Genomic DNA, 14,777 nt, shown 5'->3' on the forward strand with positions numbered 1-14,777 from the left:
AACCATCTCAAGAGTTTACAGAGACAGAAAATATCCAGAGAGTCAGAGGTCTGTGTGAAAATTACAAGAAATCTAAGGAGTATGGCCAAACTGGTGTGAAATAATAAAAGGGCAGCAACAAATTATGTCACTGAATCCAAAACCCATTGAACCTTGAAGCAGATGGGCGACGACAGCAGCAGCAGCAGCAGCAGCAGCAGATGGATCTGGCTCACTTTACTGGGTGTTCCACGTGTGTGGCGTCTTTGTTGGTTAAGACTGGCAACGTTCTATAGTGAATCATGTGAAAAAAAGTGGATTTCTTCATCTGTTAATACTGTCCACTGATTCATATTGTAAATCTGGATCACAATGTAGTTTTATTTAAAAAAAAAACCTACTTCCAGCCACAACATGGTGAGTGACTATTGAAAATAAATGACAGTGGCAGTGTTGCTTGTTAGGGGTGGCAGTCACAGGGGACCTCACGATATATTAAGATACACTATACATGATCCACGGTATCAATAATATCATGATACAACGATTCTGTGATTATCAACATATTGCAAGACAATCATATAGCAATACATCACGATATCTGTCTAACTGAAGAAAACGTCTGTGAAAAGTTAAAAGTGCAGAATTTCTCTATTTAGTCACAACACAGAGAACAAAGTGCATAAAGTGTAGTGTGTGTAATGTATTGAACGTGGATAGAGCATCTCTTAATGGTAGCTTTCGCCACCATTATCGCGCTGTAAATGCCCTCTTCTTCGGCCAGGTAACTTCCACCCTCATTTGAGCAGCGACGGTTTACTTCAGAGCTCTTTAATTTGTTCATTAAAATATTGATATTTGCCCTGGTGTATCGACTATTGTATTGCACGGTGAAGGACGATGATATATAACCAAACCATGAGGCTGTGGCTCATTATGTGTGGAAAGTGGAGGTCTGCTGTACATATCAATAAAATGTTGAAATGTTTTAGCCCATTTGTGGTTTTCTTATGATTTGTTGTGACAGGTTGTACCCTCACGTTGCTAGTTCGTACACTGCGGATTAAGACTCCACAATCACTGACCTCTGAATACACGCGGCCACAAGGCCTCTTCTACTCTGACATGAATATTATAATGGAACACAAACCCTCAGAGTACTTTATCATCTGCTTTATAAATATTTATTCATGCACACCAGGCCCCAGCGCCTTGTAAAAGCTGCACCACTCCAGATTGCTATTGCGTTGATTGACTTGAATTAAATGCACCCTCTTGGCTCTGGTCAGTGCAAATTAAACAGTTCATGCTTTGTTTGGGCTCTGGAGGGTCTGCACTGGTAGAGCAGCAGTGATGCATAACTCAACACCTCTTCTCATTATTGAAAGTCGATAGTTTAGCACAGTAACTCTGTGCCACTATATTATGCGTCTAGGATCATCAGCAGCCACCGAGGATAAAACCCTTGATATTACACCTTGTTAACTCTTTATTAGCTGTTTAATGGAACGCAGCAAGTGTTTGCGCCCCAGCAGACAGTAATGAGCCACTCGGAGGTGAGTATTTAACCAGCAGAAAAATATGCAATAATACTAATTGTGTTAATTAAATTTAGCGCTGGGTCGCTGTGGCTGAATTACTGGCCACCAGATTTAAGTGGTGGCTGCAGTCTTCTGCAGCAGAGCATTTTCCGCTGCCTCTGAGATATTTCCAAACCCACTCAGAGCCTCTCTCTCCTCTGCGAGTGTGACTCACTGTGTTAAATCAGATCCCAGTCACTATCTTCACATGTATTTTACTTTACAGAGCTGATTCTGAATTCCATGGCTGCCCGACAGCAACAAACATGACCTCACTAAGCATGATTTTCTATAAAATATCATGTAATAAACAAAATCTTTATCTGTACTTTGGAGTCTTATCTGAGTCAGTTTGTCCATGACAACAGTCAAATGTCATAGGGGCAGGGGAGAATTATTATTTTTTTTTTTATTTCCATGTGTGTAAATGGCTAGCAAACAAAATGTCAGCCGTGTCTTCAAACCATCCAGTCCAGTCATTTATTTATTTTACTAATCAAACTGAGGAGGTAAAATTAAGCAGATTGAAACTACTACTAAGTTGGCTTTTTTAATTTACGTTTGTCATTTGTTTAAAGATGCTCTAGGTAGGATTATTGGAATAAAAATACAATTGTTCGTTGTCGAGTTTCATCTGCAGGTTATTATTAAAATGATTTTTTTTGGGGGGATCTACTATCCTGTAGTTCTATCTATCCTGACGAGCAAAGACAACGCACTTGTATCATACGAGATACTAGTATGATGCTACTACTATAGACGTTCACATATATTATATATCCATAGTACAAGTTGAATATGTGCATTTATTAGAAATACATGTGTATATACTGTATGTTATATATGATTTAACCTCATATAGTGTATTCATAAATACACTATACCATATAATACATTTGCACAAAATGTAGCATATTGTTGCCTCTGTAAAGGACCTGTAACAACATCAAACTTTTGACTTTTTAAGGTGTCTTTAAATGTTTTGGAAATGAATGTTGACATGTTTTGTATGTCAGGTAATGAGTTGGAATAAAGTTGACTAAAAAGTTGATCATTTGAACTTCATGTTTTAGAAACAGTCAAACCAGACTGGGTCATTTTTGACCTGGGAGGACACAGCCGTGATTATTTGCTGCCATTAAAAAAAAAATATGAAGTGGGTTAAAAAACAGATTCCTTGCTCAACTTTGACATACCATGTTAACTATAGTCAGAATAATTGATGATTTTATTTATTTATTTACTCAAAAACAATGTAGAAGTTAATGGGATAAATTCCAAATGGGGTAAAGAAATGGTATTAATGTGTTTGAATGAAGTTGGAATTAAAGGTGTAACAAAGAATTGGGAGAAGTTTCCACTGTATATTCTTTAAATGTCAGTCAAACCAGTCAAGTCAAATAGTCAAAATAAGGAATTGTTTCATTTTATTTTAACTCAAAAAACAGGGTATACTTTTATGTGAACAAGGTCTATTTGCCCTAAATTCCAAAATGAAGGGTAATTGGTTGGACTGAAGTAAGACTAAAGGTGTAACAAGGAATTGTTTGACAATTTATACTGTACTATGCTTCAAATAACAGTCAAACTAGGCGGCCCCTAGAGGACAAACGGTGTATGGCAATGGGGTGGACATTATGAGGTTTAATGAACTGTCAGTCCACTCTTGTTTCATAACTTGTGACCTGGTCACAGAATAATCCCAAACTCCTGATGGATACAGTGTATCTTTCTGAAACCCAAAGGGACAGGGACAAGTGAAACTCAACTTCAAACCCTTTTTTAAATCACAAATCTGGACCCGCCTATCTGACATGGTTGGGTTCAGGTGGCAATAACAGTAGCAGTGAGAGTGTAGCAATTCCATACGTCAGCACTTCTGCAGACCACATCCCTTGATAGTGCTGTCCAGATAAATGATACCCAGCTGTCCATGTACAGGCACCTGAAAAGACTTATGCACCAAGTCGCTTGTAACAGAAAGCACTTCTCGTAAAATCCTATAGTGACTCCCCGTTCAATCTGACAACCTGTGCAGTAGCCGGGTAAAGCAATTCCCACTGAAACTTCACAGGGTCTTCTTCTGTGTCCTGTGCTGGGCATCACTGACTGAGAACAACACCCATTTTAAGCTATGTTTTCATTTGAAAAAAGTGATTTCGGGTAAAAATACAATCCAGACCACTGATTCGCTCCTCTGTAGTTGGATGCTTATTTTCAGAAAGTACTTAACAAAAACACCAATAGTGAAAAGTCCGAGCTATTTTATTAGACTGTGAAGGAAGCAGCTTTTTATTTACAGCTAATAGTGTATATATAGTCCTGCCTAATAAGAAACAATCAAGAGGTGAATCATTACAAATAACTGCTTTCAAAGGTTTCCATTTCTGCCTCTACAGACTAAAACCAAACAGAGCCAGTAGCCCTTTCAGACTTCTCAGTTTTCAAGGCTACAAAAGACTGGGATAGTTTGGATTTCAGGTGTATCTAGGGCAGAATACGTGTGCTTTTAAGTGAAAACAAAGACCTCTGGATCTAGCTTTGGTTTGGCCAATGACTGGTCGATGTTTAGTTTGAATAATGATCTGATCTGGCTGAAGGATGATTGGTTGGATTTCTGGCAGGACTGTTTTGTTGCACTCACCTGTGTTATCTGCGGCAACATGTGTATCACCGAATAATGTAGATAATGTAATGGATTTAAATGTGGCCGTAGTGATGAAAGCCTAAACCCCCCCTGAAGTACAGGCTTTGCTGTAAATGTTGTCAAACATACACACGATGTGTCTCTAAAACAGTTAGAGTGAAAAATTAGCTGACCACAAATCAACAAGGCCACCACTGTAATATTCTAATCTGCCATCAGTTATGCAGTGGCTGCATTTGTTGCTGACATTGATCTGTGTATTTCGGTCAAAACGAGGGAACTGCTCAATTGCCTCCTAATAGCCCGGCGGACATGGTGATCAACACATTCTGATTCTTCCAATGAAAGTGTCGCCGTCATAGTTAATGATGAAAAATTCATATTTGTTTCCAAATGAAGTTTTAAGTCATACGTGGAGGAAAACACTCATATATGCAAGCTGCTTCAGCCTGTGGGCATTTTAAAATGATAGAAACATACTGTTTGTGTGGTAGCATTGAGTTTTAGGACGTGGTTTCCAGGGAGAGGGCATATAAAGGGATCATCCAAAAATAACAGCTGTGCCTGTGATAAAATGCTGCAGTGGACTGGAGCTGCACTAGCATGTTATGTGATAAAATGAAAGCCTTTTCACAGCCAACTACATTCTCCACTTGCGCTTTTTCACTGCAGTTCAGGAGCAAAACACACAAGTGATAAATTAAAAGACTTGGAGGACGTTACATTGTGCTGGACGACAATGCATTTCCTTTTTTTTCCTTCGAGTCTGTGCTCATTTTTCAATCTTTGTTTATGTTTTGGTCTTGTGCCAGTTATTGACACATACAGTCGTCAGCTCTCTTCACTGTGCATATCTCCAGTGTGTGCCATCGCCGTAAACCAGCTTAAGTCCTCTTCAAAACATGGTTTGCCGGACACTGAAGTTTGTGTTGCTTTGTAAACCGCTCACTCCCTGCACCAAAGTATGTTGGAAAAAACGTGTGATTTTACATGAGGGAACTCAAAAGTGATGATCCACTGCTGTAAATTCAAACGTGTTCTTTAATCTTAGATTTACCTGATACAAACCAGCATCTCCTGTGTTCCTGTAAGCTAATAATGGTGATTTTCCCTATGGGCCGTGGAGGGGGAGAGTGAGCAGTTTACAAAATTCAGTTTCCAGACTTAAGCACATGCAGATTTTAATAGGTGAGCTTTTTGATAAAATGGCCAAGATCTGCTTTTCCTTATGTCGTCACTGGCAGCCACGTTTTGAATGAGGGCAATTGTCCATGTCTCAGGCTGGTTCCCAGCAAAGACAAAGCAGTGTCTCTACATATTCTTGCATTCCAACGATGCATGCACCTTGATCTCTCCTAACCCGTTTGGCTGTGTAGTAACAGTGACTTGCCATCGCTATACTCTTTTATTTACCGCTGAGTTGGACTGGCTCTTCTTGCAGTTCTGTGCTCCTCTGCTATGAAAAGCAGTAGGTTATCACATTAGTGACAGGAAAAAAAACTTCACTCTTTTGCAGCAGAGCCAAAGATCATGTGAAACATCTTGATATAACTGCTAAGGAAATAGAAGCAAACACTGCCCATGTTTACCTCCACATAAAACCTCCTGATGTGATGGACACGGTAAAATGGAGATTTTCGAGTTACGATACAAACATGTGCATTGTAGAAGCGACTAAATGAGTCTGATGTAAAATGTTTAAAATGTTCCTGGTACATTCATTCATAATATATTGTGTAGCTCACTTTAATGTTGAATGTAATACATGTACAAGATGAGAGCATGAATGTGTTATTTCTGATCAGTGTTAAAAACAACCACTACCTCCCTCCATCTCATCTGTGCCACATTGACTTCACAATGATTTCCTTAAATAGCAGTGGAACAAAAAAAAACAAAACACATCCAACACAGCCAAGTTTATGAGGCTGAAATATTCTCTAGTAGACAAACCCAAATTATAGATTGTTGGCATAATGTTACATGCTGCAGTACACAGCAACACGGAAATGAAGGCATCCATGTCACCATATTAATAACTGAGCAGACTCAAATTGCAGATTATAATAATAACATGAAATTACTAAGGATGTGATATAACTTTTTTAAAAAAGACAAAAAGAAAAGTTTATCAAAATGAGTACTGCTAAAAAAACCTTTTAAACGTAAATACAAGTCTGCTCCACTTAAACCATTGTCAAATGAGTTCACACATTGCTGATTAACAATTTTTGTTCTTTTTATGTCTGTGGCAACATTCCCTCACTGCACACAGAGTGACGCATTTAATATCTCAACAGAGCAAGTGAGGCAAAAGAGGCACACTGCTCGAGTAAAGCCAGACAGAGTGGCACCTCGCCCTGCAAATCACAACGGCCTGATGATTGAAGAAGTCCCTGATCCCAAAACAAAGTTTTTCACATTAATATGCAAGTAAATACAGTCAAAATATTGTAAAGTAGCGGTCCTCAATTCCTCAATTATTCTTAATTTGCTATTGACCTACGTAATAAGAGGGGTTTGTTTTAAGACGGACTCAATAATTATTAACGTGTTTCTACCTGATATGAATAAACAGCAGTGTTGCCGATTATTCCAGACGTGTACAGGTGCTGACAGCGCACATTGGTTTGGTCCTCCTCCACTTGTAGTACAATTGATATTGATCAGCATCACAGGCAAGGCAAGACAAATTGAATCCAGGGCTCACCAGTAGGCAAATAGCATTAAATTCACACTGAGGACATGAAGACGATGAGCTCCACTTTGTTCATCATTGTCTCGCTCTCTCAGGCAGAGAGAGGCTCAACTGGCGCCTGACATGGAGACAGCCCATCATCACTTTCCTTTCACTGGCAACATTCCTAGTAATAAAGCACTAATAAATGGAGTGAGCAGAGCTGAGACATGAAATGAACTGTACTCTGCTGGAGAGCCCCAGTGAGCATGGCAGCAGGGGAGATGTGCAGTTTAAAAAAGAATGCATGTACAGAAGGTGAGGAAGGTGCTTTATTGTGAGTGTGTGTGCATGTGTGTGTGGAGTGAGTGGAGGGAAGCAGCAAGATACTGCCTGAGCGTGAGTAATTTTTTTCATATGCTCTTGGCTAAAGATCCACATAGGAGAGGCAGATATAAAAAGACAACAAAATCTGGCAGGGCTTTTTCTGTTTTTCTGAAACCATATGGGTCAGCCTTCAGAGAGATAGTTGAACATTTTGGGAAAAAAATGCAGGTTTATAAGCTTTCCTTCATAGAGTTCCAGGACAATCTGATGATTATTTGGTCCCTATATCTTCTTCAACTTCCTTGTAAGTGCAACCATGCTTTCCTGCCCCTCATACGTAGAATGTATCTCATTAGCTGCACTAGAAATACAGTTGACTTCAGCTGATTGGCTCTGCAGCTAGTACCAGTACTTATTATAAAAATGGCTTTGCACACTCTGATCAGGGAGAACATTTCACTGTGAGCAGGGACCTAATCACAGATGCTTCACAGAAACACGGAGCACCGCACACCCGGACAGTGACAACGGCTGCAGCTCTGTGGATGAGAGGTAACTAAGGTTGACACCAAAGAAGAGAAAAAAGCTAACACCAAATTTATCAGGATATTTAAAACGCATGGCTTAAACTAAACTAAACTAAAGGGGACTAACACCATGTCCATTACCAGTCGTTGTTCACCGGTGCCTGAATTGTGACATTACAGATGCAGTGGAAACAAAACAAGTCAGCGGAAGGAAAAAACAACAATATTACAAACATTAATGCCAACAGCCTGAAGATTAATGTGCCTCATAATGAAAACAGACCAGACAAAGAGCAAATTAACATGTTTACCCGGGTATTAACATTCCCACTGATGTCTATCTGAGCTGAAGATGATAAAAACACCCAGTATTATTGACCCAGAGATGTAAAGTCATTTGATCCAGGAGAGAAATGCCAATTAAACACATCCCCACTGGTGAAAAAACAGCAATTAAATGTGTTTTTTGACCAGTGGGAATGGGGTAAAGGACACAGAGAGAAAATAGCTGTATAGCTCATGCCAACTTTTCCCTTTGTAAGATTTCATTACGCTATGTGCACGACAAACTTGCAAACTTCAGCTATAAACACAAGAATGTCCCTGAGCTCTTTTGGCACAATGTTTGTTTGGAGAGTGTGAACAGGTGCATACAAATACACCCATCTGTGATGGTCGACCACATTAAAGAGCTGAAGTGTGTAGGATACGTAGTGCCAAGGCAGTAACTCGTGCAGGGCAAAAGGTTAACTCTGATTTATTGTACTTTTAATATTGTAAACGAGTCATCTTATCTGCGTTTGTCACAAAATTAATCTGCAGCACAGCAGCAGTAGCTGTGTCCCTCTGGTGCTGTAAAATACTGTAATGTGACAAAGTGAAATTCTGCTTTAATTAATTTTTACTGGAGAGGCAACAGTTGACAATGGTTATAATAACAGCAGCGCTGACTGCTCAGTGGTAATTATGAGAGATATCCATGTTGGTTACAAACCATGCAAATTCATTTTGTGAGCCTCAAATCAAATCTAATCAAAGAGACGAAGCACAGTTTTAACATTACATTGCACTGACACGTCGCAGTGTCACTGAGTGGAAGTGGGCCGTGTATTGGGGTTGCTGAGTGCTATGTAGTTGTACTTTAATGAAAAGTGTGGAGACAACAGATGCAGTGCTGAGTGATTAAGTGGCTCGAGGCTCACGAACAGAACAACCACCTGATAGCGGAGACATTAAGCTGTTCCTCCTCTGTAGCTCATAGCACTGGAGCTTGGCTCTCTGCCCACAGACAAACTAACAGACTGAAAGTAATTTGAGTTGGTCGTGCACCAAATAGTCTGAATCCCAACACGGCGAGGGTTCAGTTAGGGACGGCTCAATACCATTTTTTCTGTGTCCGGTACAAATATCTCTTTCGATATTAATCGGTCATTCATTCATCTACTGCTTTATTCTACTCTTGAATAGGCCAAAAGGCCAGTCCATCACAAGGCCTCCAGTACAATTCCAAACTGTTAATTACACATCTGTGCTTCCGAGCCATAACCAGCAAGTTCAGTTCTTTTTATTTTCAATTTTCACAAGCAAAATTACACGTGACGTCCATTTTTGCATTGTTTTCATCTTCTATCTTTTACTTTAACAAAATCCTCACAGCTGACACGCTCACTCACTTGTGTTTAAGACATGTGCAGCTCTCACTCACATTCTGCTCAAAATACATTGATGGTGAACGTCTCCCTTTGTAGTCTATACTTAGTAAAGCTTTAGTTTTAGTGCATTATCATAATGACATAAATAAATCTTAACATTAACTTGCACACGGCAGCAAATAAAATGCACTGTTCTGAAGGTGTAGTGAAAAGAACATTCAGTTAAAAGGTCCAGTGTGTGGGATTTAAGGGCTCTAACAGAAGAGATCTCAAAGTTGTAAATATGCTTTTATTAGCGTGTTATCACACAAATGTGAGGAGGAGCTTTTTATATCTTTGTCAGAAATGGGTGATGAGTATATGTTGCACCACCAAGTTTCTCCATTAGCTATATGCAATATGTAAGACACTACTAAATCATATTCAGTGAACCTGTGTGTAACTGAAAACCCAAGACACTTTAATCTTCATGATGCAATAGGCCCTGTTAATGGCATCATTTTGACAGGTCACAGTAGAAGAGAGGTGAGGTTAATTTTGCTCCCTTAGTCTAAAGGTACATGCTGCCACTTTGTCACAATATCCTAAACCATACAAAACGTTAAACGTTGAGGAGAATTTGCAAAGGTTTTATATCGTATCTGCCTTTTATCCACCTGGGACTGATGTTGGGTCCCAGAGTGAAAAGAATCTCAAAACACCACCCTTGCATTTCCATGTATACAACACATATGCAACTTTGGGGAAATGCCATAGCCCCAGCTGTCAGGCTATATGTGCATGCTCCACGTCTTCTTCTCTATTCCTAGTGTACTTGTGTGGCAGCATTAAAGTGCCACATACAGGCCTGGCATATTATACTACAGTGTCTGCCAGTCATTTCTTGAAACAATGCCCCGTTTATGGAAAACTTTTAAGAACAAAGAAGAAAAAGATTGTATAGGTTTTGTTTCTATGCAGATAAGGCTTAATGTGAACTGAACAGAGCTATAAGTCATATTATCAGTAACACCTGTCAAAATGCCCACAGTGAAAAAGGCCTATGAGGTCACATTAACAGCAAGCAGCCATCTGCAGTTGCAGCTCAGCTTCCTTCTGTGAGCCTGAAATAAAATCATGATAAAGATGAATCACTTTCCTCTGCTGCACAGGCAAAGTATGTGTGTGTGTGTGTGTAGACTAATGTGCGTTGTGTACACGACTGTACATTTTATTTGACAAAGTTCTAACTGCAGTAACTGTGAATTAAACTTTACACTTAGCTTCCGTTGTTCATACAGTGTGTACTGTGAAACTCTGAGAGCTGTCACTGAGTCTGCAGCAGAGTCACCGAGACAAATGTGTCTCTTCTTCAAGGGATACAGCTTTTTAAAGCCTTAGAATTATATACTATTTACCATTTTTTTAAACATAAGTAGTGATAGAAATTACTTTTTGATTTGTTATCATGAATTTGTCATGAAGCAACCGCATATCAGAGTTTGGGTGGGTTTACATTAGGTTTCATTCAAACTTAAATTAAATAATATATTATACAATATATAATAAATGAAATGAACACATTGTATATCTATCCTACAGGTGTTGGAAAAGGCTGACAACATGATATTGCACTACCAAAGCAAAGATCTGCACCTCTCCACACCAACAACTTCACAAAACTTCACATGGCATTAATAGGTTGTTTTTTTTTGCCTTGTGAATAAGTCCTTGTTAACTGAGCATCTCTCTCTCAATGTGGTGAATCAGAATCTGGAGTCTGAACATGTGATGTGTTGTTTGTTGTGCTTAGAATAACGGTGTGTTTTTTTTGGTGAAGAAAATCACATGACCAAACCCAGTTGCAGGAACATTCCTCAATACAACCTCCTAAACAGAACACAAATATCTTTTTTAAAAAACTCTAACAGGTGTACACAGTGCATTAGTGGAGGACTATATTCATCTGTGGATTAATACACATTTTGTAAAAGAAAATGCTGAATATTCGCACCCTTATCTTTCACTTTGTGCTTTGTGTAATTTCAGTGTAGTTTTCGACATAGAATGATGTTAAAATAGTTATGTATATATATAGTTATGATGTTGTAAATAGTTAAATTGAACCCATTGTGTGTCTGTGAAGGTTCTCAGTCATCCAGGTCATAGTCATCCTCTGTAGTTAGCTGTAGGCGACTGGACTAACTATAGAATATTAACCCATTGTAGGTATTTTAACTGTGGAGCTACGAGACCAAACTGAAAATCTTTAATGCATGGGTGATGGACTTATTTTCTAAATTTCTACATCTGTCAATGTCATAATCCATATTTTTGTGAGTACTGAAAGATGTATTTTTTTTTTGTTAAAGGTGTAATTACTGGTATAATAAAGAACATTCTTGTTGTTTCAGCAACATGCTGAGCTACACAATCTTGTTAATTATTCGAACACTGCTAATTTATTCAGGCTGTTTAACATCACTCATACTTGTACAGTCTCTGCTGGGCTTGTGAACGAGGTTATTTTTATCAACATAACCTTGAAGCAGAGAGAGGTCACTCTGTTTGCTCCAGCGAACCATCCTGCTGGGCTGAGGTTAGCTTCTTCAGTCAGAAAGTGGTGAAAGGAAATTGTGTGTGGTCGAAAAGCTCTCTGTGTCTGCTTTACTAAAAAATAAGACGGATTCTCTGTGCGTATCAGAGAACTGACGCACGATCTACAGAGAGGAGACTATGGGAGAGAGAAACACACACAAGGTTTGATAGTTTGTTGTAAGACGACAGCCACAGTGTGGCATTTTGACTTTCTTTTTAGCCAGTTTGTCCATCATACAATCTTCATTCATCTGTTCATCTTGGTCCCTGACAGTAACACACTTTCAGGATCGGCCTCACTCTCCTCACTCCTCACACATACGATGCCAGAACAGTTACACCAATCACGGCACAAAGCAAGACACAATGTGTAAACACACATTTGGTAGCAGTTATTGTGGCATTCTATTAATTAAAGAAACAAGACTGATTCATAAATAAAGTATGCCCTTGAAGATGAGATGATGCATCTGAGTGGTGATCCTAAAAAGATTTAGAACGCTTTATCTTAGGTGAAAATATTTTCATTTGCAGACAGGATAAAATTTGGTTTTTATGAGCTGGTTTAGCTCATGGAGGCTGTCACAATGTTTTTACAATAATAATACACATCTTTTAAAGGCTTCTCTAATAGGGGTGGGAACCACAGGGTACCTCACATTGTGCAATTCATGGGCTGAACAATTGTTAAGTTGTGATTAGTTTGAAAGGATTTGCGATTGTGATATGATGATTTATCAGAGAGTCATTTTTACATAATTATTCCCCTTTTTATTTGAAAAACATAATTATAATGTCTATAACTGTGTGATATTTGTGCAGATCTGTGAGAAAACATCTGAAGATGAAGATGTTCCCTTCAGTCCAGTGTTTCCCAACGCTGGTCTTCAGGGAACATTGGCCTGCATGTTTTAGATGTTACCCTGCTCCAACACCACCAACAAAGCAAAAAGAGTTAAACTTGATGGCAATTCAACACAACAGCTTTAAAGGCTCAAACTGTTATATATATATATATATATATATATATATATATATATATATATATATATATATATATATATATATATATATATATATATATATATAGATATATATATACACATGTGTTCTGTACATATTGTCATCTATTAACTTTCCAGGAGAAATATGAGAAATATGCTGTGTTCAAGCGCTAAACCTGAATACTGATAAAACCTGCTCTTTATGTTTTTCTGTTAGATGCTTAAAGTAAAAAAGAGGACACATTAACAACAGGACGGATGGAGACATAATCCACACCATCAGCTTTCATTCACACTGCTCAAGTTTCATTCATCATATTACTGAACCGTTTCCACATCTTTGCATATCTGTCTCTGCTCGTCTGTGTTCACTCTAGCTGCTTTTATTACATCTGTTATGCAATACTGTTTGTAATGTGCCTGTTTCATAACTATCATTGTGTCTGTGCTGCTTATATGTCTATTTTGTGTTCTTGATATCAGATTATGATAACAGATTCAAAATAAGTGACTTGTTGATTGTAGCCTAGTTGATTAAAATGCAATGTCCCTGAAAATTAAGCAAATGAATAAATGATTTTTGACCCCGGATTCTTGAGCCCATCAAGATAATAAGCCAGGTATTGTGGGTGGAAAGCAAAGACGCACTGTTAAGGTTCTGCAGGACTTCAAGTCACCATTCTCCTTACTTTTCCTGCAGCTAACATGCTGTAGCTGTTCTGAACATCAGCTCAGCTGTAAATCTTCATTTAAGTCATGCGTTGTGCCTTGCTAACTTCATACAAACTTCCCTCATGAGCAGAGAAATGTTGTGAATTTCGGCAGAACAAAGAGCCCTGCGCCATTTTCAATGCAAATCCGCTCCAGCTTGTCAGGCACATTGACAGTTACTCTGAGACACAAAGGTCAGGTCAGAGCAGCCGAGATGTTAGGCTTCATTTGTAATCAGTTCCTTCTTCTTCCATCCATTATGGCTCCACTGAGACTTATGAGCTCCAATGGCAGTCCCTAAGAAAAACAGCCCTGCAGTTGCATCCACATCACAGCTACAGTCCTCTTTGTCTCCAACTATTTCCATGTCAGTGTGCAGGGACCAGATAGCGGTTGCTTTGGATTTGGCTATAAATACCCAGCTTGAATTTTACTCATGTTTGTAGGATTTAAGGATGAACCGATGGTTAGCTTGAATGTGTGAAAGTGATGGATGAAAAAGTGGAAATGCTACGGCAGAATGCTGTGAGACTGATGCAACGGAATTACACAAGCCCACCAGAAATAGGCACCACCCTCTCTGATAAATCACTAGCTCTTTCTTCTTCACCTAATTCAATAAATTCAAAACAAAAAGCTTGGGCTCTCTGATGCAATAAATTCAACATGCTGTTATTTAGGAATCCATCATACAGGGGACATGTAATTGGCTTATTACACCACAGCAAAACACCGTTAATCATGCAATAAATGTGAGAAGACATCTCCAGCGGACACAACTGAAATCATCATGAGATTCAATTCCATTTTTACAGACATGATGCAATCACTGTAGGTAGATACTGTATACAACCACACACTGCACACTCTACTGGTGCATGAAACGCCTTCACAAGCTGGGTTCACTCAGTTAAGTGAAGGAGGTTTCATTTAAGATTTGACATAAAATTCACCCAATAAATTATTGTTAATACTGCTGTCATTTCTGTGGACTGAAAGATGAAACAATCCGATGTGTTTTTTCAATTAAATAATCAGTGGACAGGAAAAGGCACAAGAATATATGTATATATACACATGTATATATATATATATA

Source organism: Solea senegalensis, linkage group LG8 (assembly GCF_019176455.1).
Source record: "Solea senegalensis isolate Sse05_10M linkage group LG8, IFAPA_SoseM_1, whole genome shotgun sequence".
Classification (NCBI taxonomy): domain Eukaryota; kingdom Metazoa; phylum Chordata; class Actinopteri; order Pleuronectiformes; family Soleidae; genus Solea; species Solea senegalensis.